We start from the raw sequence: 26,627 nt of genomic DNA, 5'->3' as shown, positions 1-26,627 counted from the left end.
CTGCAGCCTTCTAACATCACCAGATACTACAAATGGGAAATGAGTAGACTACTTGGTGACTCAAATATCACAATTTCTATACTTTATACTTAGAAAAACAGGTCAACTTCAACTTTTTCAAATGCTAGAGCCTTTATCTTTCCAAACTCTAACTTGGTTGAAAGGCATCTGTCACTGGATCAATGTTTGAAAGTTTGTTTCCTTCTCAGAGATGTCCTGGGGTTTTTCAATTATGAAGTAAAGAAAAGAGTACAATATCTATTCACTTAAAGCCACATTTTAGACAAATGTTTTCCGCTGTAGCCAAAATCCCTACTGACAGTAAAAGTCGGCTCATTTCTGGGTACTGAGGAATGAAACAGAAATTCTGCAATGATTAACAAGGAAGAAGCCAAGTAATAAATGTGAACATTTGTGTAAGACTGTTTTTGAATCTATGGATATTTTCTCCATTAAATGATTTAAATGATTGAGACAAACAAACTTTACTTGCAAAGCCACGCTGAAGTTTCATTTCGGGGCAATGAGAAGCAGGGCAACATCTGGTCTGGTCCCACCCCCTGCATCCTCCCAGCACAGAGGGACAGCAAAGACATATTCACAATTTGGAGCACAATTAAGCACAAGATAGCGAAGAAAAGCCTGAAAGGCACAGAACAAGTTACGTGGTCTCTTCCTTCTGGAGGGTCACAGAAGTTCAAATTACAAATAGAAGAAAAGGGATCCTGTCTGCCCAGATTTGATCTTCAGGATTACAACCTGGTTTGAGTGTAGACTAAGATATAGACCATAAAATGAGGGATATATCTGCATTAACCCATACAGTATTGAACCAGGGAGGTTCAATAATGAAGCTAGGGATGAAGTGAGAGAGTAGCACTGACATATATACACTACCAAATGTAAAATAGATGGGTAGTGGGAAGCTGCTGCATACCACAGGGAGATCAGCTTGAAGCTTTGTGAGGACCTAGGGGGTGAGATAGGGAGGGTGGGAGGGAGGCTCAAGAGGGAGGGGATATAGGGATATATGTATACATATAGCTGATTCACTTTGTTGTACAGAAGACACTAACACAACACTGTACAGCAATTATACTCCAATAAAGATGTTAAACAAAACAAAACAAAACAAAACACAGCATTCCCATTTACTGTTATTTAACCAATAGAAATGAAAACATTATCCATAGGAAGAGTTATAATCTAATGCCCATTGCAGCTTCTTTGTAGTAACTTCAAACTGGAAATAACCTTCAGCTATCAAGAATTAATAGATAAACAAATTGTGGTATATCCCTACAATAGAATACTCAGTAATAAACAAGCAAGCAAGCAAACAAAAAACCAAACAGGTGATTAGATAAAGAAACCACTGCTAAATGCAACCATAATGTCAAAAACAAAATGACAGAAGCCAGACACCATAAAATATGCACTATATGACTCAATTTAAATGAAATTCTACAACAAACACAACTATGGGGATGAAAAGCAGATCAGTAGTCTCCTGGGGCTCTGGGTTGGGAGAGGTAATCCACTGCACAGGGGTAAGAGGGAAATTGTGAATGATGGAAGTGTTCTATATTGTTATCCTAGTGGTGATTATATGATGGAATATACTCATTAAGACTCATCAATTATGTACTTAAAATTGGTGAATGTTATTTTAAGAATTATACTTCAATAAAGTCACCTTCAAAAACAAAACAAAAAAATAATGAAGCTAAATAAATCTGGCTGAAAAATCCTCATTCTTTTCTTACCATGATGATGCCACAACAAAGGAGAGGGAAACAAAAAACAAAGCTTAACTGTTTGGTAGGGCCCTGTGCTAGGCCCACTAAGCTTGTTATTCTATTTGTTTCTCTTCGTGAAACTTCTGCACGGTATTATCCCCCCATAAAGCTGCAGAAACTTCAGTTTAGAGAAGGACAGAGAGAAAAATCATCAGTTCATTCAGAAATTATCTCCTGACCACCTATTATAATCCAAGAGTTCTGCCAACTGCAAGCAGAATAAAAATGAATACAAGAGCATCGCATCCTTAGTGGGAGTGACAAAGCAAAGACAGACAAACAAAAATTACTAAAAAGATCACATAGCCACTTATAAAGTCATCAAAAAGATGAGGTCAGGTCAGAGGCAGAAAGAGAGAGAGACCTTAAGTAGTTCCCTTCAGGTGGATCTTTAGCTAGAAGAAGATACTAAAAACTATATTCAGAATTCATAAGAGAATTTGACCAAATAATTATAAAGATCACCTGAAAGGATAATTTTATAAGAATATCCATTAAATAACAATTAAAAGATTAATAATGATGAGAAAATTGCTCACATTTTGTGCTATATTACACTTATTTATAAAGCACAAGCAACTAAAATGGTATGCTATTAAGCAAAAGTTAAAAGATCAAAGAATTCAATGAAAAAGACCAAAAACAGAAATTTGATATAAGATAAAGTCAGCATTTCATGTAAGTACAGAAAGGAGGGGTGTTCAACAAATGTGGGTGGAAAAAAATGGTATATCATTTAGAAAAATATTTGATAGATAATGACACATACTTTACATAAAATAAAAATCCAAATGTACAAAAATCCCATAGAAGTGACAAATATTTTGAGTAACTTATACTTGTTTCAGTGAGAAAGACCTTGTAATAAAACCAAAACCAGACAATATTAAGGAAAATATCAACAGATCTGATTTCATATAAATTTAAAACTTTTACATAGCAAAAATAAAGCAAAACAAAAACAATTACATTTAAAGATACAACAGAAAAGAAAAAATATTTGCTGTATATAATAAAGACAAAAGTTTGCCATCCTTAATATGTAGTTTATTTTTAAATGTATAAGTAAACATGAAAAAATAAACACATCATAGGATAATGGGTAGAATATTAAAATGCATAACCAAACAGCTGAAATAAAAAATATAAATAAATCTATAAATAAATCTTAGATGTCATTAATATCCAAATAAGCTTAAAAAGAAACAAAATAAAAAGTTAACAGAAGTTAAAATAAATAATTATGCCACTGTTAACCAGCATGTATGGAAATGGAAAAGTCTATATACTGCTGGTAGAAATATAAACTAGTATACTGGAGGACAATTTCATAATGTATATCAAAAGCCTGAAAAAAGGACATGACCTAACAGTTTTACTTCTAGGAATTTATTCTAAGTAAATATATAAACACATACTAGCTAATTATGGAAAGTACTTGTCAAAGAATTGCACATAAAAACAAAACGTGAAAAACATTTAAAAGTTCATTACTTTGAGCTTGCTAAGAAGTGGTCTGTCTTTTCAACAGAATTTAATACAGAAATTAAGAAAAATGAGGCAACTCCTTGTACATCTACAGAGAAAAAATATGAAAACATATTAAATAAACAAAGTAAGTTATAAATAGATGTATATAATATGATCCAATTTTGGTAAAATAAAGAAACTATTACGATTTGATATGTTCAAAAATCATTGAGCTGCATTCTCTCTTCTAGCTACTATTCTAAAAGGTAGTGACTCAAGAGTTAAAACAAAGAAAAAGATAAAGTCCTTATTTTTATAAAACGTACATTCTAGTGGAAAGAGACAATAAATAAATAAGCAAATAAATAGTATGTTAGATGATGATAAGTGTTAAGAAGAAAAAATTATAGCAAAATAAAGAGGTTAATGAGTACTGGCCATAAAGGATTGCGATTTAATATAGGGTCATCAGGAAAGACTTTTCTGGGTACAGTGAAATATGAGCATAATTCTGAAGAAAGTGAAGGTATGACTGGGAAAAATAAATTTCTTCAAACAGAATAAGAGCAAAGGCCTCAAGATGGAAGCATGCCTGAAGACCAACAAGGAAGCCAGCATAGCTGTAGCACAAAAAAACAAGGGACAGAGTGGTCAGAGAGGAAACTGATATAGGGCCTTGTGGGACATTGCAAGAAGTGCTACTTTTGCTAAGAGTGAGATGGGACGCTCCTGGAGATTTCTAAGCAGAGGAGTGATATCTTGCTTTCAGTTTAAAAGGGTCTCTCTCCAAACTGTGTGGAGAATAGACTGAAAGAGATGGGGTAGACTACAATGACAATGACAATACAAGGGAATGAGTTAGAAGACTACTGCAACAATCCAGGAAAGAGATGATAGCAGCTTGTATTAGGATGGTGGTTAGTGCTACACATGGTGTGCGGCCTGATTCAGGATATATTTTGATGATAGAACCAATAAGACCTGCTTGAATTGGATATGTAAACAAGATGTCTGGGATAACCAGTTTGAGGGTTCAAAAATATTCCCCTAAAATGGTATCCCAAGTTACATCAACTCCAAGTCTTTATTTGACCAAACTAACAAAAATCCTGGATCTGCTTCCCCCTCAATATGACCCCAAACCCAAGGGGTACTGTTAGTAATTAGTAATCTCTTCTAATGCTCTCAATATCCACTAATGGTACCAAAATGCAGTTGAATCCCTTTCAGAGTGAGCAAAGTCCACAACTGCTCCCATATTACTGGCAGCTATACCCTAAGTGCATCCTTACCACTTCCATGGTGGCCACTCCTCCAAATTAAGCTTCTGACTTGATTGCCCTTTGCATTCCACCTGGCCATTCTGAAAATCCCTCAGGTTCTTCAAATAGGGGCCACCCTAAATCCCCATCCACTACAAATTCTCTACATTTACTCTTCTAGATTCATATTGGTGTATATTTATCCTGGATTCTAGAGTATTCAATATCATCAATTATAAAAAATGTCATAATGTCTAGAAAGGCATAGGAGGTTCTCCTCTTGGCTTGGTGATGGAAGCTTCCTTGAATTCCATCTTCTGTTTTGCATAAACAGTTTCAATATCCCCTTCTGAGGCTGAGATGGAGTTTACACTGGAGGGTCCTTTAAGCAGGACTTGAATGGGAAGAAGAGATGGAGAGAATTAATTTTTTGAGCCCCTACTTCAGGTTAAGCCCAGAATTGTCTCATTTCATCAATACAATGAAAAGTAGTAAGATGAAATGTTACTGAACTAAACTTGAGTCCACTAGCACTCGTACAGTAAAGCCAATCTATTGACATCAGGTTGTGGTGAAGGAATGTGCTGTGTTTATTTCAGGGCCACACAAGGAGTATGAGCAGCTAATGCTCAAAAGGTCCAAATTCCCCAATGGATTTCAGGAAAGTCTTTTTTTTAAGGCAAGGTGAGGGAGAGAATCACAGGTGCATGATCAGCTTGTGCATAATTCTCAGATTGGTTGAAGGTGAGGTAACAGGGTGGTGTCACAGGGGTTAACATCGTCAATCTTCAGACTCCAGTCGGTCTGGGGGCCACGTGCTCACAGTCATCATGCAGTTAACTTCTTAAATCTGGTGGGTGTTTTATAGTATCTGCAAAACAACTCAGGAAGTTGCATCAGACACCATTATCTATGTACTTCAGGAGGGAACTAAAGATTGTGACTTTGCTATATGGCTGACCTATTGTTTGCATTGTTACCAGTTCTCCTGGCCCAACTGCTATTTTTTTGTTACTACAAGTTTACATTCTTTCAATCATTAATTCTTGAGCCAGGCCTCCTCAGGGGACTCCTGGGAGACTAAAGCTTTTCTACAAACAAGGCAGGTTGAGCACTTGGGAGGGCAGGCAGTTCTGTCCTGGGAAGGCCTCATAGGGTCCAGCTTAGTTGAAAAACTGAAAGATTAAATGAGTGGCCCAAGGTTGCATAGTTAGAAAGTGGTGACAATGGAGTTTGAGTCCACTTTCCATATAAATACATGACTTCAAGGAGACTAATGTCAACAGCTATCCCTTAACTGGACAAGTCAGCCCAAATTTTTGTATCCCTGTCATCTGCAATGATAATGTCACCTGAATATTCTCTCAGACATTCACGTTTTCTGAAGTGAGTAGATTGGAAGTATGATCAGACAGCAGAAGCGGGAAAATCTCAGGGTTCACAGGAGAAAAGGAGGATGTTCTTCCTTTCTACCTTGTCTGGCAAGCAAAGCACTACTGGCTGCAGCTGGGCACTGCCCTGGAAGACAAGGAGAGAAGTCCACTGAAGGCAGGATCTGATGCCTCTGTGTCTCTCCCTGTATGATACAGTGATTTATAAGTAGAAGTATATACTTGATCTTTGTCCCAGTTCCTGACACAGGGTTCACTCATAAATTCCTAAGTTGTAAGAGTGGTAGAAGTATATTTTGTTCTAATGAGGCAACTCTGGGTGGGCTCCTGGATGGGTGATGGTCACCAGAAAGACAAAGCCATGATTAGAAGTTTCATATTTTCAGGCGTCCACCCTCCATTCTCCAGAGAGGAAGAGGGGTTGGAAATGAAATTAACAATAGATCAATATTATGTGTGATAGCCTCCATAAAATCCCAATAGCATGGGGTTTGGAGAGTTTTCAGTTTGGTGAACACATCCACATACCAAGAGGGTGATGTACCCCAACTCCACAGAGACAGAATCTCCTGCACTCAGAACCCACCCAGACCTTTAGTAAACATAAGTAAGTGTTCCCTGAGTTCTATGAGCCGCTCTAGCAAATACATCAAACCTGAAGAGGTGGTCTAGGGAATTTCTGATTTGTAGCCAAGTCAGACAGAATTTGAGGGTAACCTGGGGACCTACTACTTGCAATTGGGATCTGAGGCCAGCGGCAGTCTCCTGGGACTGAGCCCTTAAACTGTCGGATCCAACAGTATATCTAGGAAGACACATAGTGTCAGAATCAAGTTAAATTGTAGGACAGCGGGCTGGTGCTGCAGAATTGCTTGCTGTGGAGAAAACCCTCCATGCATCTGGCACTGAAACAAAGGAAAACTGTGTTTTTACTAAAACACCTAGGTTATCTGATTTTTCTTCCCTGTCTTCCTCTCTTTTGATGGGATTCAGTGAAGGTTGCCCCAAGACATGCCACTCTGGCATGCAGATTATTTCCAGCTGAAGACAAGCAAGGCCCAAAGGACTCAGGAAGAACCTTGAAACTTCCACCTAACTGCCTAAGATAATTTAATGCAGACAGACTGTTCCAGGAGGGAGATATCACTACAGATAACTATATAACACTATAGATAACTACAGTATGTTATGAACTAGGAGTGGTAGACAGGGAGGAACTTAGCAAGGCCAGTTTGATCCAAGTCCTTCTGTATCCCATTCTCTCTAGATGGCCCAGCAAACATTTGTTTAACAAACGTTAAATCTCTATATTGCCCTGTGAATCACCTTACTTCCCTTTGAAATCCAAGACCCCTACCTCCTTCTCCTTAGTCCTGTAAGATAAATAAGTGTACCTCATCTTGCCTTACTGTCTTTCAAATTTCTCATGCTTATGTTAATCCTCCATATATATGTATTAAATTTGATTTTCTACTGTTAATCTGTCGTATGTCATTTTAATTATTTGACTAGGCAAAAGAAAGAAGAGGGCAAGAGGAAAAATACCCCCCACCCCCTTTCTTCGTTGGCAAGTATCACCCACCAGATTTCAAAAGACTCCCTCAAAAGACGTATTCTCTTAGCCAAAGATGAGCCAGCTAAAAGGAAAGGGTCAGGGTAAAATGCCAGGCAAGAGAGGCCCAGTGATCTCAGCTGCCCTTCTCTCTGTAATCAATGGATTAGAGATGGACTGGCCCATTCCTCAGGATTTTTAGCCGAAGCTGAAAGTAGGGCTGAAGTTAGGGTGAAGCAAGTGAGGCACCTAAAGTACAAAATTTAAGCACTCTCTCACTCTCAATTTCCATTCTACCCTGGGTTCCTCTCTTGCCTCACTCTGGTTCCAGTCCTGGATGGAACCCTGGGTGGATTACTGGCTCTCTCTAGTATCACTGCAGAGGTCTGGGTGAATTCCTTTTCCCTCAGTTTATTCAGAATAAGGCTAGAATTTTTCAAAGAGAACATAAGTTAAAAACTGGCAGTAAAAAAAGAAACAAGAAAGCCTGGAGAAAACATCTTTCAAAAAACATTCACTAACCATTTAAGCAAAGTTCACATTAAAAACAAACATTTCTTGGAACTGAGAGAAAACTAAAAAGATGAAACCAAGAGTCTGTCCTCTGTATTGGGGATTGACCTGGAGGAACAGGAGGTAACTGTGTGGTGAAATGAACCTGTTTGTGAATCTGATTTTGATTCTACGGGATTGCTTTAATTCCTTCATTAATTTATACATTTACTGAAATCTTAATCAAATTAAACACTGGAAGGAGCACTGCAGCTGAAGACACTCCACTTGATGTTTCTTGTTCTGACAGATTAGATCTTCAAACAAATTATGTGCTGGGGAAAAGAGAATTCATATTTGAATGTCTGCTGCAGGCCAAGCACTGGGTGGGATTAACCTATCTCATTTTATCCTCATTAATGTATGTGAGGTGGGTAGTGCTACTGGCACAAATTCATTCCACCACCTGGCTGCTTCTCATTACTTAGGTCGCCCTCTCCACACTCAAGACATAAGCAAACATAGCTAGTCACTGTTGGATCCCGGACTCAAATTAATGACTGACATTTAAACTCTTGTTTACTGGAGAACACCTACACTCCTATTCTAAAAGTAGGAAAAGTGAAGTCGTATTGGAAGGACACCATGCCAGCTGCCCTTACACCTTCTTTGTGCCTCATGTCAACTCACTGAAATAGCTATTAATATCCTCACATATAACTAAGGAAACAAGCTCTGACAGATATGATAATTTCCTTATTCAATCATCACACATTTGTTCTTCTATATGTTTCATGCACTACATCTGGGATATAATGATGAAGAAGACAGATCCCCCACAACTGGGACGAACACAGGGAGGTGGGATGTTTCAGGTTTGGGGGATGGGAGGAATCAGATAAACAAGCAACAGCTACAGTGCAGCACAACATGATAGGAGCATCATTAAGAGTGGTATAACTGCTCTGAGAGCACAGTGCAGAAGAGCTCAGTATAGGTCCATGTAGTGGAGATGCGCAGGTGTGCTGGGAGTGGGAAGGGGAAATATGAAACAATGTGGGTAGAATTTCCAGAGGACCTGGGAAAAATTAGTATGATGTTCACCTCCAAGAAGACGTGTGTAGACGTATAAAGCTTGAAACAGAAGAACACTGGAGCAGGAGGTACTGATATACAAACAAAATTATAATGAATTAAATCATGGAGTAAGATAATAATCAATGAAACAAAATGCTTTACATGGGATTTAGGTGTGAGAGAAAACAGTCAGATTTTTAACATTACTAAAAAGCTCTAATATAAAATATAGACAACTGTAAAATTCTCTTTCTCACCATAAACACAAAATATGCTGTTAAGAATTTATCTCACGGTAGTGTTGAATCATCCAAATCAGCTAATACAATGTTGGAAACATGGTTAATTTTCAAATCAACCACAAAAAACAAAACAAACAAACAAAAAAAACCAGCAAGTTCTAGCGAGATCTTTTATAGGAAATAAAACCTAAGAAGTTCCATTAGCACTGAGAGCATGCTTCTTCTTTGTCCTTGGGTGACTTGAGAGCTAGAACAGTAAAGCAGTTAAAGCAACTTCCCTGAGGAAGACACTCGAATGTGCCCATGTCTCTTCTCCTAAATTCTTTCCCTATCCTGCTTCTCCCATGTTCTTTATCTGGTGCTCACCCCATTCCACCATTGATACACACATGCATGCACACACATATACCAATATTAGTCTTCCATTTGCAGTTATTTTAACACCCAGGAATCACAATATAAACAAATAAATGAATTAATGAATAAATAAATAAGCAGGGTTCCTTTAAATCAGCTGATTTTTTTTAAAGGGGGAAAAGAAAAACGAAAATGAAACCAGTTTTTCACTTCCTGTTTGGAGGATAAAATAAGGCCCTTTTACCACAGAGGCAGCTGAAGTCTAGGCTGAAGATTTCAGTCAGCAAACTACCAGACTCCGGGAAAGAACCAGCTTTACTTTCTCTCTAATACCTCTGGAGCAACCTGAAGACAGGAGCTTGGCCTCAAGAAGACAGGTAGGTGAAGGAAAAGGACAGAAATGGGACAGACGAAGAGATACAATGACATACTCAGAGACTAAAATAAAAGCAGAAATTGATGGAAACAGGCATAGGGACAGTCAGAGACACAGGCAGATTAAGGCATGCTAAGAACACAAATAGGAACCTGGCTTTCTCATTGTTCCAATAAACAGCTCCAAATCTGGGGGAAAGGGAGTACATTATCCAAACAGACAAACAACTTGGTAATTTTTATTGTCAACTAAAAATAATTCTAGACTTAGGTAAAAAGAGACTATTTTAAAGGATTATTGCAATAGGGGAAAGAGACTATTAGGGGAAAGAGACTAAATAGGGGAAAGAGAGAAAATAATCCAAACATAGAGCTTCAAGCATCTCGAAGTCCAGGCAGAAAGGAATATTCTTTTAGAGGAAAGGGTCAGCAGGCTAAGAAGAACACAGTACAGAGAGAGTTGGATAATCAGGAAATATTTTATCCTTAGAAGGGATCATTAAGGAGAGGTTGTATGCAGGGTCAGGAGGAGGGTGGGTCAAAGTTAAGGGGACTGAAAAGGAGAGAATTTTAACTAATGTTTAGTTTCAAACACTTTCCAATTGATCAGGGGGACAAACAGCTCAGTGAATCCTTTATGAGGCAAAGAATGGAATTTAAAGGGTCTGTGTCTGCTGCTATATTTAAAATAGGTAACCAACAAAGACCTACTGTATAGAAATAAATAAATAAATAAATAAATAAATAAAGTTAATTTAAAAGGGGGGCAGTGATCTGTGTCTGGCCTCCCTATAAGTAATAAAGGGACACACAGATGAGTTTATATAAGTCATATGGGGAAAGGTGGCTCTTTGCAGTAAACGAATTCTCAGAACACAAAAGGGTGGATGGATTTTTTTAACCATCACTGCTTTCCAGGAGTAAAGGACTCAAGAAAAGTTTAACTTTGTTATTATGATTCATGTAAGTAACAGGTGCTATGGTAAGCACAGAGAAGAGAGGAACTAACTCGACCTGGAAGAATAAAGGAAGGCTTCACAAATAAGGAGAAACCTGAATTGGGTTAGGAGCATAATGTCCTGGGAAGTGCTCATGTAACATAATACTTTAGGGGAGGAAACAATTTCCCTTCTAGATTTTTTGGCTGGTTTAATAACTGAATTGACATAAAATAGATTAACGGGAGAAAATTAAGTTTAATTACATACTTACAAGATCCCCACCAAGACATGAAGACTCAAAGCAATCTGGCAGTTGAGGCATATATACTATCCCAAGCTAAGGAGAAGGAAGTAGGAGTGTAGGGCTTCAAAGGCGAGGAAGACATTTCACAAGAAGATGAGAAGAGCAAATGACTGATTGGTAAGCAAATGTTTGCCATGCCATGCAGGTACATCTTTCTGATATAAAAAGTTGTCTCTGGTAATAGCTCTCTCTGGTACAGGCCCTCTATATGATTCTTTTAGGCAGTTCAAGGAGAGGTAAAAAGTTTTCCTGGGGCTTCCCTGGTGGCGCAGTGGTTGGGAGTCCACCTGCTGATGCAGGGGACACGGGTTCGTGCCCCAGTCCGGGAGGATCCCACGTGCCGCGGAGCGGCTGGGCCCGTGGGCCATGGCTGCTGAGCCTGCGCGTCTGGAGCCTGTGCTCCGCAACGGGAGAGGCCACAACGGGGAGAGGCCCGCGTACCCCCCAAAAAAAAAAAATTAAAAAAAGTTTTCCTGAGTCTGCTGGGTCTTAATTGCCTTCAGCTCAAAACAATCCACATGCCAAAGTGGCAGATTTGGAGGTGGCATATTCTGCTCCCCCTCAACATACAGGATTAAGAAAACTGTGAGACAGGACAGATGACAGAGTATAGTTTCTAAGAGAAGTAAGTGAACTAGATGTTAGGAAAAGGAAAAAGAGTGGTTGTAAAAGGAATTGGGTTAATTGTTGCCAGATTGTGAGGGGTCTTGAATGCCAGGGCCCAGTAATTTGATCATATCATAAACCAATGAAGAGTTTTCAAGTTTTGTAAACAAGTAAATGATTTACCTACAAGTTTCAGGATGCAATGTGAAAGATGGACCACAACAAGGATAGAGATAACAGATTCAAGAGCTTCTCATACAGAGCAGTCAAATAAATAGGGCAAACTAATGCCGAGCATTTAGTAAGTAACTAACAAGGACCACAGTTTAGGGGAAAAAGTAGGGAAAATGGGCTTCCAAGAAATAAAAGGTGCCCACATCACCATTTCCCCATCAAAAAGGAATGGATACCCTCAAATGGCTAGACTTAGGAATTCAGGATGAGTTTCTAACTGGATAAGCTGTTCAACACAGTTAATCCAACAAGTCCAAAGGGGAGCTAAAGGAATAATAAAATCTATAATAGGAGGCAGAGACTAAGAGGCAAGATAAAATTTTATTACTTTTTTTTATTGAGCTAAAATTCACATATAATATTATTCTGTTGTGCAACATGATTCCATATGTGTATATATTGCAAGATGATAACCAAAGTCTAGTTAACATCCATCACCACACAGTTATAGTTTATTTTTCCTTATGATGAAAAATTTTAAGGTCTTCCTCTTAGAAACTTTCAAATACATGATACAGTATTACCAACTATAGTCTCATGCTGCACATTAACATCCCCAGGACTCATTCATTTTATAACTGGAAATTTCAGCCTTTGTCCTTCACCCATTCTGCCCTCCCTCTCCCCCACCTCTGGCAACCACCAACCTGTTCTCTGTATCATTTCGTTTGTTTTTGGTTTTGTTTTATTTCCATATGCAAGTAAGATCATATGGTATTTATCTTTGTCTGACTTATTTTACTTAACATAATGCCGTCAAGGTCCAACCATGTTGTTACAAATGGCAGAATTTCCTTCCTTTTTTTTTTTTTGCGGTATGTGGGCCTCTTCACTGTTGTGGCCTCTCCCATTGTGGAGCACAGGCTCCGGACGCGCAGGCTCAGCAGCCATGGCTCACGGGCCCAGCTGCTCTGCGGCACGTGGGATCTTCCTGGACCAGGGCACAAACCCGTGTCCCCTGCACCGGCAGGTGGACTCTCAACCACTGCGCCACCAGGGAAGCCCCCTTCCTTTTTTTTTTACTACTGTATAATATTCCATTAGAAATGTACCACATTTTCTTTATCCATTCATCCATCAATGGACATTTATGTTGTTTCCAACTTTGGTTATTGTAAATAATGCTGGAATGAACCTGGTGGGGGAGAGGGAGGATTTTTTCAAATTAGTATTTTATTTTCCTTTAGATAAATACTCAGAAGTGGCATTGGTGGATCATTATATTTGACAGAAACTGGGAAAGGCTGGACACTACATAAAGAGCCTAAAGCAGCTCACGATTAGCAGCAGAGCCTTTGAACACACATTCTCTAACTACATATCGAAAGCAGCCTCAAGTTACTCTCCATCCCATTATCTGCTTGTTTGTTTCCTAGCACTTAAAATAACCTGAAATTATTTTGCTTATTCAAATACTTACAAGTTTATGGTTTGCTTCCCTCCACTAGGGAAGGGAAATGCTGAAAAGGCTGAAATTTTTTAAATCTTTGCCAAACGTCCAATCCATGGTACTTGTATGATCTAGTTCACTCAAAGGCACATTATCATGATGGGTACAGAGAGAAGAGATGGTCAACAAAGAGGAGCTCCCTAGATTCTTCTATTGTTTCTCTGATATCAGTCTGCTTTAAACTTATCTGTAAATAAACCAGATTTTTCATTTGTTTAATATTCAAACTCTTTGCTCTTTATTCTAAGAATAGGAGAATATTTCCAGGATATATTAGAGTTGTTGTTACTGTTGTTGTTATTAATTCTGTACAACATTTGATGTATATTTTCATTACGGAGAATCAGGCCACACTGCCGCTCTGGGAAACATCCTTCTATTGTTTCTTTGATGATTTTTCTCAAACATCCTTTCTGATCTCTCCTTCTGAAAACCATATTAGACTCAGTCACATGTTGGCAGCATTTCTGGATCTAGCCTCCCTGTCTCCTTGATGAGCTTTATTAGCTCTTCATAGCCCTTTCCGTGTCTTTATCCTTTGAAGTTAAATTCTTAAAGATCCCTCAGTTGAACATTCTAGCATAGTAGTGGAACCTTCATGTGTATTCATTCAAATACTGAGACAGAAAGAACACTTCAGTTGGAAACTAAGAAGTAAAGAATCTCAAAGGAGATATCTTCATGTTCAGGCCAACAGGAATGGCAAATTTAGTTTTTTCACACCCATCTTTTCTCCATTAAAAATGTCTCCTTGGAATAGGGTTGGGGTTTTTTTTCAAAATATGATTGAACACTTGATAGCATTTATAAAATTAAAGTTGGGGGATTTATAAAAACCATAGTTCCTGAGCAATAAGCTAGACACCCCATGTCAGATTCTCTGTGAGTGGGGCTGGGAACCCACATTTTTATGATGTCCTCAGGTGATCATTATCCAAAATAAAGACTGAGAACAACTACTCTGAAAGATTAACTCATACTTTTAACTTTAAATTGGTTTAAAACCAAGTCCAGTTCGATCAGTCAGAGGAGTGAGGACATTACAATCCTTAACACCTCCTTTAATTTGCTGCAATTTCTGCCTTCTTTAAATCTATCTCTATAATTTGGCATTCAAATAGACCAAAACTGTATGATAAGCTAGGTGGAGAAATCATTGTCAAAATCTTTCCAGCACCACAAAGTATGGGCAAATAATCTACCTCTAGGCCACAAGTCCTTCACTGTAGGCAACACTGAAGTAGACAAGAACTAAAAGACATCTTTTCTTCTCCTCATCCTTCTTCCTACTACCCATATCTCTACTTCTCTTTCATTGACACAACCTCAGTATCAGCTCTGAGGCACACAAAGCTACAAAGAATGGCTTGTTGCCTTGGGAAACTATTGGAACAAGTGCCTTATACACAACACTCAGATATACACACTAGTTTACATGTATTTTTCTTAGAGAATAAGTCAGTGAAAAGACACAACATGGTCTTGAACAAGGATGTAAGTCTTTGACTGTTAATAGATCCTTGCTGGAACTCACAAAGTTGAATTTTTATGTGACGTCAAAGGATTTCTTCCCGGACACTCTAGACAGGGTTAAGAAGGAGGGATCCTGGTATACACCTTAACTATAAAACTGATTTACTTCTGAGGAAAATACTAGTGTGTCTGGACCTACATACACCTAGTAAAGGCCACTGTATTAGTCTTCAGCAGAGATCATTTTGTTAGGTTACATAAATACCAGGGACTCAGTCTTTAGCAAGGACTAAATATATGGATTGATTTCCACAATACACTTTCTCTAGTCAATATAAAGTCTTACTTGTACCATTCTGCTTTGTGAGCAAAGGTTGTGTCCACTGTGGTATAAACCAATGCTCCCCAATCACTGGCAGATCATCTCCTAATGTGGGGATATATCCATGGTCTGCTAGCTCCCTTCAGGGAAGGTCATCTTGAAAAATGTTTTCTGACACATTCAACTCCTATTCAATGCCCAGCAGACTTACTCATGCAGAGTGAGAAGAGCCTGACAATGTAGCAGGACACACAGACTCCCCAACTCCAGTGTCAGGACAATATCTGTCCAAATCTGAACCAGCCTGTCCAGTGGAGACAATCATTGAGGAGTCTGCCCTCCTCCCTATGTGCCTTTGTCTGTGCCCTTGAAATGACAGCTATGACAATTCTAGCTCAACAGGCTTAGTCCTAAGTCTTAGAAAGAAAAAGCAGCTGCAGCTACTGTCCTACCCTTTTGGTTCCTTCCTAACCTATTTGGAGGTCAATGGCTATGGAATTTCAGAGGCCGAAGAGGCTTTCTTTGGGCTACAGTCTCCCACCTTTCCCACAGGAAAGAGACTCCTCGTTCTGAGACAACAAGAAAATAACTAAAACATTAGCAGAAAAGAGACACAGCATCTCCCTTAACTTTCAGTCTACACCAAAATGATGAAAGTTATTTTTCATGTTGCAGCAATTTCTATGGCTAATATTTCCCATTATCTCATGGCAGAAGCACCAGGAGACAGGAAGCCACCTCTGAAAGTTAACCTTCAGGATCAGCATTCCTGACTGCAGCTGTGGTATGTAGTTTCTAGTTAAAATTAAAAAAGAAAGAAAGAAAAAAAAAAGCATGGCCTTAATTTAGACCCTTCTGTCTTGACTGATCCTTTCATTCCCCAATGTATGTAAGTTTCCCAATCTTTATTGTACTTGATATATTGTCATCAAACCCTATATTTATGCTCCCTGGAGTGGTGGGTCTGCCATTCTACTTTCAGTTTTCATGGTCTCCCGCAGATTAGAGCCTGCTCCTCTACCTTGGGGAGCTTCTCGTTTTCCTACATGTCCATTCCTGGTCCTATAGGATCCTATGGCCCTTGGGCCTTATTCATCCCATTTGAGCAGCCCTTGTCTCTTTTCATGATGTTTTTCCCCATTACACTTGCCACTTTTCTGGTTACTTTGGTTCCTAGGCCAATCTTAACTAGATATCCTCTCTGAAAATTTGCCTCTACCACCTAGAATAGGTGTAGGCACCAAATGAATTCCATGTACAGAATAGCTCAGTTACAATCCTGAGCCACCTAAACTCTAAGTCCCTTTGGCCAACTAAAAGGATGTCTTGAAGGTTATATGTCTCCCCAGATAACAGCCACCCTACTTGTTTCCATGGCATACACTCCCTGGGCTATGCTTCCCTTAATTCCTTTCTACACTCTACCTTGATGCACTGAAAAGTTCCCTGGAACCTAATCTTCATATGTATTCCTTCTAAGTTCTCTGCTTTAGCTCTTTTAAGTCCCCAGTAACAGCTCCTCTCTCCAGATTTTCCTAAAATGTGAGGTATGCTCTTATTACTAGGAGAATCAGATTCTCCCTTGGCTTAGCGGTAGAAACCTACTTTAGGTCCTCCTCCCCTTCAGTGGGGTTTACCTCATTGACTCCCACATCCCTTTGGGCACTGAGACTGTGGTTTCAACAGGGCTTTAGAAAAATTAAATGATAGGAGGAGTTAACATTTATTGAACCCTTAGAATAGGTCAAACACTGGGCTGAGCGTGTTACATATTTTGTCACTTGGCACACAGATGAGGGTAGCTCCATGATTCGAGGCCTATGTAATGCCCTTCCCCTGCTGCTAGCTAATAGAATGTGGCATAGATGAAGGAATTTTTCAGATGAAATTTAGGTCCCAAATCAGTTGATTTTGCACTAACCAAAAGGAATATTATCCTGGGTAGGCTTGACTTAATCAGGGAAAAGACCTTAAAGAGTGACTCGGCCTTTCTTTAGAGATAATTTTCCCTCCTGCCTGCTTAAAGAAGTAAGCTACCACGTTGAGGGAGGGCCTACAGAAAAGATAATGTGGCAAGGAACTGTGGACAGTCCTAAAATCATAAGGAGATGAATTGTGTCAACACGTATAAGCTGAAAGCAGCTTTTCTCCAGTTGAGGCTCTAGATGAAAATACAGCTCAGTCAACACCTGGAGTGCTGCCTTGTAAGACCTTGAGCAGAGGACCCAGCTAAGCCATGTCAGACTCCTGACAGAAATTGTGATATAATGTGTGTGTTTTTTAAGATACTAAGTTTGTGGCAATCTATTATACGATAATATAAAAATAATACAGATTTTGGTGCCTAGAAGTGGTACCTAAAACTTGGGAACAGCTTTGGAATCAGGCAAGTGAGCAGAAGCTAGAAGAACTTTGAAGAGCATGACAGAGGAAGCCTATATACCTTTGACAGACTGTTGGAAGAAATCCAGACTTTAGGTATGCTGCAGTGAGGGCTCAGAAGAAATTGAGGGACGTTATTAGAAACAGAAGGAAGAGGATTCTTGTTATGTAGTGATAGAAAGCTTAGCAAAATTATGTCCTGGAGTTATGTACAAGGAAATACTTAAAAGTTGGTTTTATACTTAGGGAGACTTCCAAGTAAGGTGTTAAATGTGCCTCCTGATTTCTTCTTGCTGCTTATGATAAAATGTGAGAAAAGGAAGATAAATTGGGGAAAGAACCATTAAACAGAAAGGAGCCAAGGCCTTACAATTTTGAAATTTCTCAGCCTCTGCAAAGGGCAAAACCCATTAGAATAAAGAGATTCACAGTCTTGAATCTCTGTTGATTATGATTGTACAACCTTTTCCTAAAACCTCAGAAAGATTAAAAGGTAAAGGAATCAGGCACAAAAATGGTCCTTTCAAGAAGATAAGCGTTTGCCTCACAGATATCAACCAAAGTAGAAGTCCTCTAGGAAGCTTAAGGTCACTGTTCCCTGCTATCTCAGCGGGAGGCCAAGGCTTTGGTCACTGTTTCCTACCATCTCAGCGGGAGGCCAAGGCTTTTCCAGAAGGATTTGTCTGAAAAAGAACCATAGAAGTGGCTTTTGTCTAAAGGAGTGAACCCCACTGAAATCTACAGAAGATCCACAAAGTTCTTGAGAAAATTTGTTCAGCAGAAACACTGCTAGCTGTTGTTGAATGGAGAGTCTGTTTACGTCTGTCAGGTCTAGCTGGTTTATAGTGTTGTTCAACTACCCTGTTTCCTTACTGATCTTCTACCTAGTTGTTTTATCCATTATTGAAAGTACAGCAATGAAATCTACAACTATTATTTCAGAACTGTCTATTTCTGTCTTCACTTCTCAATTTTTGCTTCCTATGGTTTGGAGTTCTGTTGTTAGGTTCATAGGTTTATAAGTTTTATATCTTCTTGATGGGTTGACACTTCTATCAATATTTAGTGTTCTTCCTTGCTTCTTGTAACAATTTTTGACTTAAAAGTCTATTTTGTCTGATCTTAGCATAGATACCTCAGTTCTCTTTTAGTAACTATTTGCCTGGAGTGCCCTTTTCTATCCTTTCACTTTTGTCCTATATATCTTGGATATAAAATGAGTCTTTTCCAGACAGCATATATTGCATTTTGTTTTTCTATCTATTGCGAGAATATTTACCTTTTAATGAAAGAGTTTAATCCATTTACGAAAATTACTGATAAAGAAACACTTATTCTGCCATTTTGCTTTGTCTTTTATATGTTTCATATCTTTTTTGTTCCTCAAGGTCTCCATTAATTGCCTTCTTCTGTGTTTGATTTTTTTGTAGTGTATGATTTTGATTCCTTTCTAATTTCCTTTTCTGTATATTTTAAAAGTTATTTTAGCATTGGTTGTCCTGGAGCTTACAATTAGCCTCTCAAACCTGTAACAATCTATGTTGAATTAATATCACATTAGCTTCCATAAGTATATAAAAATTCTGATCCTACACTGCTCCATCCCTCCTCCCCTTTATGTTGTTGTGTCACAAATTACATCTTTCTACTTTGTGTGCTCATTTAACATAGATTTATCATTATCATTTTACTCATTTGTCTTTCCATCAAATTGGGAAAGAAAAAGGAGTCACAAATGAAAAATACAGTAATACTGCTTATATATTTCTTTACCTGTGTTATTTTTTCACGTGGCTTCAAGTTACTGCCAAGTGTTCTTTCATTTCCACCGGAAGGACTCCCTTTAGCATTTCCTGTAGGACATATCTACTAGTGATGAATTCCCTCAGCATTTGCTTATCTGGGAATGTCTTAACTTCTTCTTTATTTTTGAATGATGGTTTTGCCAGATATAGGATTATGGGTTCTCTCTTTCTTTATGTACTTTAAATATCTCATCCCACTGCCATCTGGCCTCCATGGTTTCTGCTAAGAAATCCAGTCTTTTTCTTACTGAGTCTCCCTTGTATATAACAGTCACTTCTCTATTGCTGCTTTCAAGATTCTCTCTTTGTCTCTGGCCTTTAAAAGTTTTATTATAAAGTGTCTCAGTGTGGACCTCTTGTGTTTTTCCTCCCTAAAGTTCACTGAGCTTCTTAAATGTGTAAATTTATGTATTTAATCAAATTATGACTTTTTGGGCATAGTTTCTTCAAAATTCTTTTACATCATTCCTCTCTCTTGTCTCCTTATGCAAGTTCCATTATCTGTATGTGGTATGCTTGATGGTGTCCCACAGGTCTCCTAGGCTCTCTTCATTTTTGTTCACTCCTTCATCTTTATGTTCCTCAAACTGGATAATTTTAAATGACCTATTTTCAACTTCTCTGGTTTTTAATTCTGCCTGCTCTAATCTGATGTTGAAATTCTTAGTGAATTCTTCATTTCAGTTAGTGTAATTTTTAACCCCAGAATTTGTTTGGTCCCTTTTTATAATTTGTATCTCTTCAGAAATATATACTATTTGGGGCACATCATTCCCCTGGTGTTATTGAATCTTTGTCCATGACTTACGTTAGCATTTTGAGCATATTTAAGCCAGATGAATTAAAGGCCTTGCTGAATACATTCTATGACTTGATTCCTCATGATAGTTTCTATTTATTTTTCTGTGAATGGGTCATATTTTCTTGTTTCTTTGCACGTTTTAAAATTTTCTTTGTGGAAAACTGAACATTTTGTATTTTATAATAAGGTAACTCTTGAAATCATAATCTTTCTCGTGCTCAGGGTTTGTTTTGGTTTGTTCCTCTGAGTTTTGGTTATATGTTTAGTACTTTTCTACCTTTTTCTCTAAAGATATTTGTGGTTTGTGCTCTCTGAATTGTGTTCTTTAGCTTATCATGAGCTTATGTGTTGATTGAGATTTTTTTGCCTAAAGACAAAACAAAAAACAAACAAAACAAAAAACACCTCGCTTTGCATACTGGCTCAGTGTTTAGCATTCCTCCAATGCTTAACCTGGCCCTTTACAACTCTGCCTTAGCCTTCACTTTCTGCTTCTGAACCCAAGGATCATTTAGAGGTATAAATCCTACACACGGAACTTTTTGCTGTTCCACTTCCACACAAAATCTCTCTCACCAGTCTTTCCTACCAAGTTTCAGCATGTCTATTATTTGTCTCAACCTTAACATCTTCCCCCAGACAGTAGGGGTTGTCCATTTACCTTTCTTGTTTCCAAGGAATGCCCTCCACTTGGCTGCTTTTGTGCCCTGAAGAAGCTCTGTGCTACGCAAATAAAAACAAAATTGCCTTTCATCAGTCCTTCAGATAGTCCCCAGAGGGCTCCAAATAGACAAACACAATTCTCTGAGATCAAGGTCTGCTCTTCTCCCTTTGAAAGCAGGGACAAGGGTCTCACAATGACAACGTGGGCTGGTATCTTCAAGATTCCCTCAAGCAGGGGAGGAAGGTGGCCCAAAGGCAAGTAAAAATGCCACAACACTCCCCTACTATTTTTAAGTTGCCTTTTTCTTTTTTTTTTTTTTTTTTTTTTTTTTTGCATTACGCGGGCCTCTCACTGTTGTGGCCTCTCCCCCTGCGGAGCACAGGCTCCAGACACACAGGCTCAGCGGCCATGGCTCACGGGCCCAGCCGCTCCACGGCATGTGGGATCTTCCCAGACCGGGGCATGAACCCGTGTCCCCTGCATCGGCAGGCGGACTCTCAACCACTGCGCCACCAGGGAAGCCCAAAGTTGCCTTTTTCTTGATCAGCAGATACTTGGTTACTATAGACCTTTGATTATTTTCCAGATTTCCAACAAAGTTGATTCTGATGTTTTTTCTCTTGCTCGTTTATTGTTTCAGTAGAAGGATGCGCCCTTGGAGCTACTTATCCCTTCATATTTGCGGATGTGCTACTATATAATTTATTTTTCGTAATGGCTGTGCTTAATAACTGCCTTACAAAATTCCTGAACATTTGACATTTGGTTCTCATTAGTCAGTATAGGCTGGTTCCATCATACCATGAAATATGGTCACTGAGGGCATAACAGAGGTTTACAGAGGTCTCTGAGAAAGCACTGAAAGCATGTCTATAAGAAAGGTCTCCAAACCCAGCCAAGAACTGAAGGCCTATGATTGAGATTTTATTCCTCCCTAAAAACGCTCTTGGATTCTTTTCTAACCCTTTTATCAACTATTCTTCTCCCCTACACCTAACCCATTTCTGATCTCAATGAGAGCTTCTCACAAAAGATAGACCCTTAGCCACTCTAACTCTCAGTTATCAGAGCTCCAGAAGATTTCAGGCACCTTTCAGCAGGCAAATTAATAAAAGACTACAGTATCACCATATGATAAATGTCAAATAATATTCTAAATCAAGCCTTTGTAGAAGAAAATGCATGAACCAAAATTTCTCAGGCTCTATTATAATTTTAGACATCATAATTATAGTTATAATTAGGGTCACAGTATGTAAAAACAGCACTGGCCAGGCAGAAATGTTTATTTCTAGGAAGTTAAAGAAACTTAGATAAAATTAAAATTCTGTTGCAAGAATGAAGTTGAGACAGGATCTATAAGACATGGCAACATTTCTTTATGTGGAAAAGTTTTCTATCATTGCCAAGGCACTGCTGACTTAAAAAGAAAAGAAAAACTATTGTTTCTGGGAAATGAGAGAGAGAGAGAGAATTAAAACTGAAAGCCTTTCCACAGCAGTTGGTAGAAGTGAAGGAAGGGCTGACCCTGACAGCTGGGTGATGAATAGGGCTTATATGTGTGATGCCCCACCCAGGGGTACTCACACTCATACCCACACAGGACAACCCACCTTATAATCAGTAGTCCTCTTTTTATGATAATTTTTAAACTTGAGTCATTATTAAACACATAATTCAAGATCCTTGAGTCTTTGCAAAATAATAACAAATGTTAAAACACAGTAAAAAGTTTTTCTTTCTTTTACTTCCTTATCTTATTTTTAAATCAGACCCTGTGCTACACAGGAAGCCAAAGCCTAAACTAAAAGCAGTCAGCCTTAACTCTAAGAGACTCAGGGAAAGAACCCACTCTATATGCACATATGTCTGGAACAACTTGAAAACAGGAGCTTGGCTTAAAGAGACAAGTTGGTAAGAAAGAAGGGAAATGGAAGAGAAAGGGGTATAAGAATTGACACAGAGACTGAAAAAGAAACAGTGATGAAAAAAGTCAAAAGGAGCAGAGACTAAAAACAGAGACACAAGGTTAGACTATAAGACTTCTTAAGATCAAAACATGAATTTGACATGGTGGTTGATGCATAATAGCTACAAGTGTGGGAAGAAGGGGAGTACACGATCTAAACAGGTAATTAAGAAACAGTTGGAGGGCTTCCCTGGTGGCACAGTGGTTAAGAATCCACCTGCCAATGCAGGGGACACAGGTTTGAGCCCTGGTCTGGGAAGATCCCACATGCCGCAGAGCAACTAAGCCCGTGCGCCACAACTACTGAGCCTGCACTCTAGAGCGCGGGAGCCACAACTACTGAAGCCCACGTGCCTAGAGCCTGTGCTCCGCAACGAGACAAGCCACCACAATGAGAAGCCTGCGCACTGCAACAAAGAGTAGCCCCCGCTTGCCACAGCTAAAGAAAGCCCATGTGCAGCAACAAAGACCCAATGAAGACAAAAATAAATTTTTTTAAAAAGCTTTAAAAAAACAGTTGGAAAATCTATATAATATATATAAGTACAAGGTACTATTGATAGCTCAGAAAAGAGAGCTATGTACTCAACCTAAAGATTAATGAAAGGCTTCACAAATAAGGAGAAACTTGAATTAGGGAAGAAGGAATATAGAACCTCTGGCAGAAAAGGTGGGGAGGAAAGGCTCATCTAGGGTAATATTTAGAGTCAAGAATGCCATGAGAATGAAGGAAGATGGCAGAGTGTGGTTTTTAAGGGAGAGAGTGAGGTAAGTATTAGGAAAAGGAAAAGGAGTGGTTGTGAAAGGTACGGTAGAGTATAATTCTTGTTAAAGTATAAGGGCCTTGAATGATAAGTCATTCTAATTTTATCATGAGACAATGTAGAATTTTCAGTTTTCTAAACAAAACATGATTTAAATTTGGATGTCAAAAGGATGACTCTGGATGCAATGTGGAAAAGGAATTACAAGAGAGGAAAAAAATTATTGAATATACCAGAGCAAAGATGAAGGCCCAGTGGCAGTGTGTATATGGAATAGGTAATAGACTCATGAGCAAATTGATACAGGTGATATATAGGATAATCTATGCCCAATATATAGTAGATGCCCAACAGTGAAAAGTTATAGATGGAAAACTATGAAATAAGGTGTCCAGAAAACAAATGTGCCCATACCACTATCCCCCCATTATCACTGGGGGATATATGTGGTCTAAAGGTGAATCCAGACAGGAGCCAGAACTGGAAATGAGTCTGTAATTAGTATGAGACATATTCCTACCCACAGAAGTTAATCCAACACCACCAAACACCAAGTACAAAGTGAAAGAACTGGATCACAGATAGAAAGTGGGCACCCAAAACCAAACACAACTTTAAGAGAAACTAGAAAAGTTAGAAACAAATGAGGAATGCTTCAAAAGATTCCCATGGTTAGCATCAGAACTATCTACATTTCATGACACCTTATGCATCCTCTAGAGAACCAAGAAGTAAAGTCATCTAATGAGGATTAGAGATCCAATTAAAGCTCTGTTTCTCCCTCCTCCTAGACTACTCTCATCATTTCCTTCCTCCTAGACTGATGCAGAACCCTCTCTGACCATGTCTTATTCCTGCCTATAACACCATTTTTGAGCAGAACACCTGGCACATAGTCTATGATATGTACATGGGTTTGAACTGGATGGAAAAATTTGAGAATATGATGTCTGACTGTAGTGAGCTAAAGAGAGACAGAAGTCAAAGGTGACGATCTGGAACCGGAGACACTGGAAAAATTAAAATAGGATGAGTGTGAAGGGAAAACAAAAGGAGGGAGAGGTTTGGAAATCAGGTGATGAGTGCAATTGGGACATCGTGTTTTGATCCACCTTCATGGGGAGTTCTGGCTGGTGAAGACCACATCTCTTAGGCTGATCCCTAGATTGGCTCTCCAAATGCATGTCTTCATGCCCTCACCCAGGTATTCAACTTTCTTCTCCTCTCCCCTCAACTATCCACCAACAATCCCCAAACACGTGGCTGTCCCCTGCCCAGCCTAAAGGCTTTCTACAACTCATTAGAGACACAATGAAAACATGTTGTGAGCAGTGTTCTACATGGGGACATTAGGTTGGGCTGCTAATCATATTGTTCGAGTTCTCTTTGTATTTACTTATTTTTTCTTGGTTTGTTTTATCAGGTACCAAAAAACATACTAAATACTAAACCTTTCCTAAAGTAGCTGTGGATTATCAATTTCACCAAGTAATTCTGTAAACTTTGCTTTATTTTTATTGAACTTATTTTTTAGGGCGCTTTTAGGTTTACACATAAATAAGCAGAAGTTACAGAGATTTCCCATATACCTCTTGCCCCCGCACGTGTCATCTCCTGCATTATCAACATCCCCCAACAAAGTGGCACATCTGTTACAGTGATGAACCCACATTGAAAAATCAATTAACACCCAGAGTACCTAGTTTACATAGGTCTTGCACATTCTATGGGTTTTGAAAAACGTCTAATGAAGTGTAACGAACCCTTAAATATACAGAATAGGTTCACTGCCCTAAAAATCCTCTGTACTCCTCCCACTCATTCTTTCCTTGTAACCACTCATCTTTCTGCTGACACCATAGTTTTGTCTTTTCCGTAATGTCATACTGTTGGAATCATAAAGTATGTAGGCATTTTAGTCTCGCTTTTTACGCTTAGAAATATACTTTTAAGTTTCCTCCATGTCTTCTCATTTCTTTTCATTTAATTTCAGTTCATTCTTTTCATTTTTTTTAGAACTGAATAATATTCCATTGTCTAGACGTACCACAGTTTATTTATCCGTTGACCTACTGAAGGATATCTTGGTTACTTCCAAGTTTTTGAAATTATAAATAAAGCTGCTATAGACATCTGTGTGCCAGCTTTTGTGAGGTATAATTTAGGTAAATAACAAGGAGCATGATTGCTAATCATAAGGAAAAAGAATATTTGGTTTTGTAAGAACGAACCAAACTGACTTTCAAAGTAGCTATTCCGTTTGCACTCCCAGAAGCAATGAATATGAGCTTCTTTCATGCCAGACCCTTGTCAGCAACTGGTGTTGCCAGTGATCTGGATTTTGACCATTCTAATAGGTACAGAGGCATATCTCATTTTATTGCACTTCACGGGTGTTGTGTTTTATTACAGATTGAAGGTTTGTGGCAACCCTGCATCAAGCAAGTCTATTGGCACCGTTTTTTTCTCTCCACAACCCCTGGCTTCCACGGATCTTTTTACAGTATCCAAAGTTTTGGCTTCCACTATTTCATATAGTTGGAATCATAAATTATGTAGCATTATCAGACTGATTTCTTTCACATAGCAATGTGATTTAAGGTTCTTCCATGTCTTTTCATGGCTTTATACCTCAATTATTTTTTTGCTAAATAATAATCCATTGTATGGATGTACCACAGTTTGTTAATCTATTAACCTACTGAAGGACCTCTTGTTTGCATCCAAGTTTGCAAATATGAATAAAGCTTCTATAGACATCATGGGGAGGTTTTGTGTAGACTTAAGTTTTCAACTCATTTGAGTAAATACAAGTAGCTTCGTCGCTGGATCATATGGTAACAGTACTGGGTTTTGGGTTTTTTTGGTAAGAAACTGCCAACCAGTCTTCCAAA

The 26,627-nt window shown here is 38.6% G+C and overlaps 2 protein-coding genes across 4 annotated transcripts in view; one reads left to right on the top strand and one right to left on the bottom strand.

The window, feature by feature from the left end:
* Window positions 1–26,627, bottom strand: part of LOC309808696 (olfactory receptor 10A2-like) — a 101,390-nt gene that overhangs the window by 36,644 nt on the left and 38,119 nt on the right. The window lies entirely within an intron of this gene.
* LOC309807339 (interferon-induced very large GTPase 1-like) overlaps window positions 9,891–26,627 on the top strand; it is a 31,389-nt gene continuing 14,652 nt past the window's right edge. Inside the window, exons 1-2 of one of the 2 annotated variants that reach the window (XM_082626797.1) lie at window positions 9,891–10,019; window positions 16,062–16,131. The gene's annotated coding sequence lies outside the window, so the exon portion shown is untranslated. Of the gene's footprint in view, window positions 10,020–16,022; window positions 16,132–26,627 lie in introns of both variants that reach the window. The other variant, XM_082626796.1, reaches the window with a different exon arrangement.

Source organism: Mesoplodon mirus (genome assembly GCF_964341445.2).
Source record: "Mesoplodon mirus genome assembly, chromosome: 7".
NCBI lineage: Eukaryota > Metazoa > Chordata > Mammalia > Artiodactyla > Ziphiidae > Mesoplodon > Mesoplodon mirus.
This window is presented reverse-complemented; position numbering and strand designations above follow the sequence as displayed.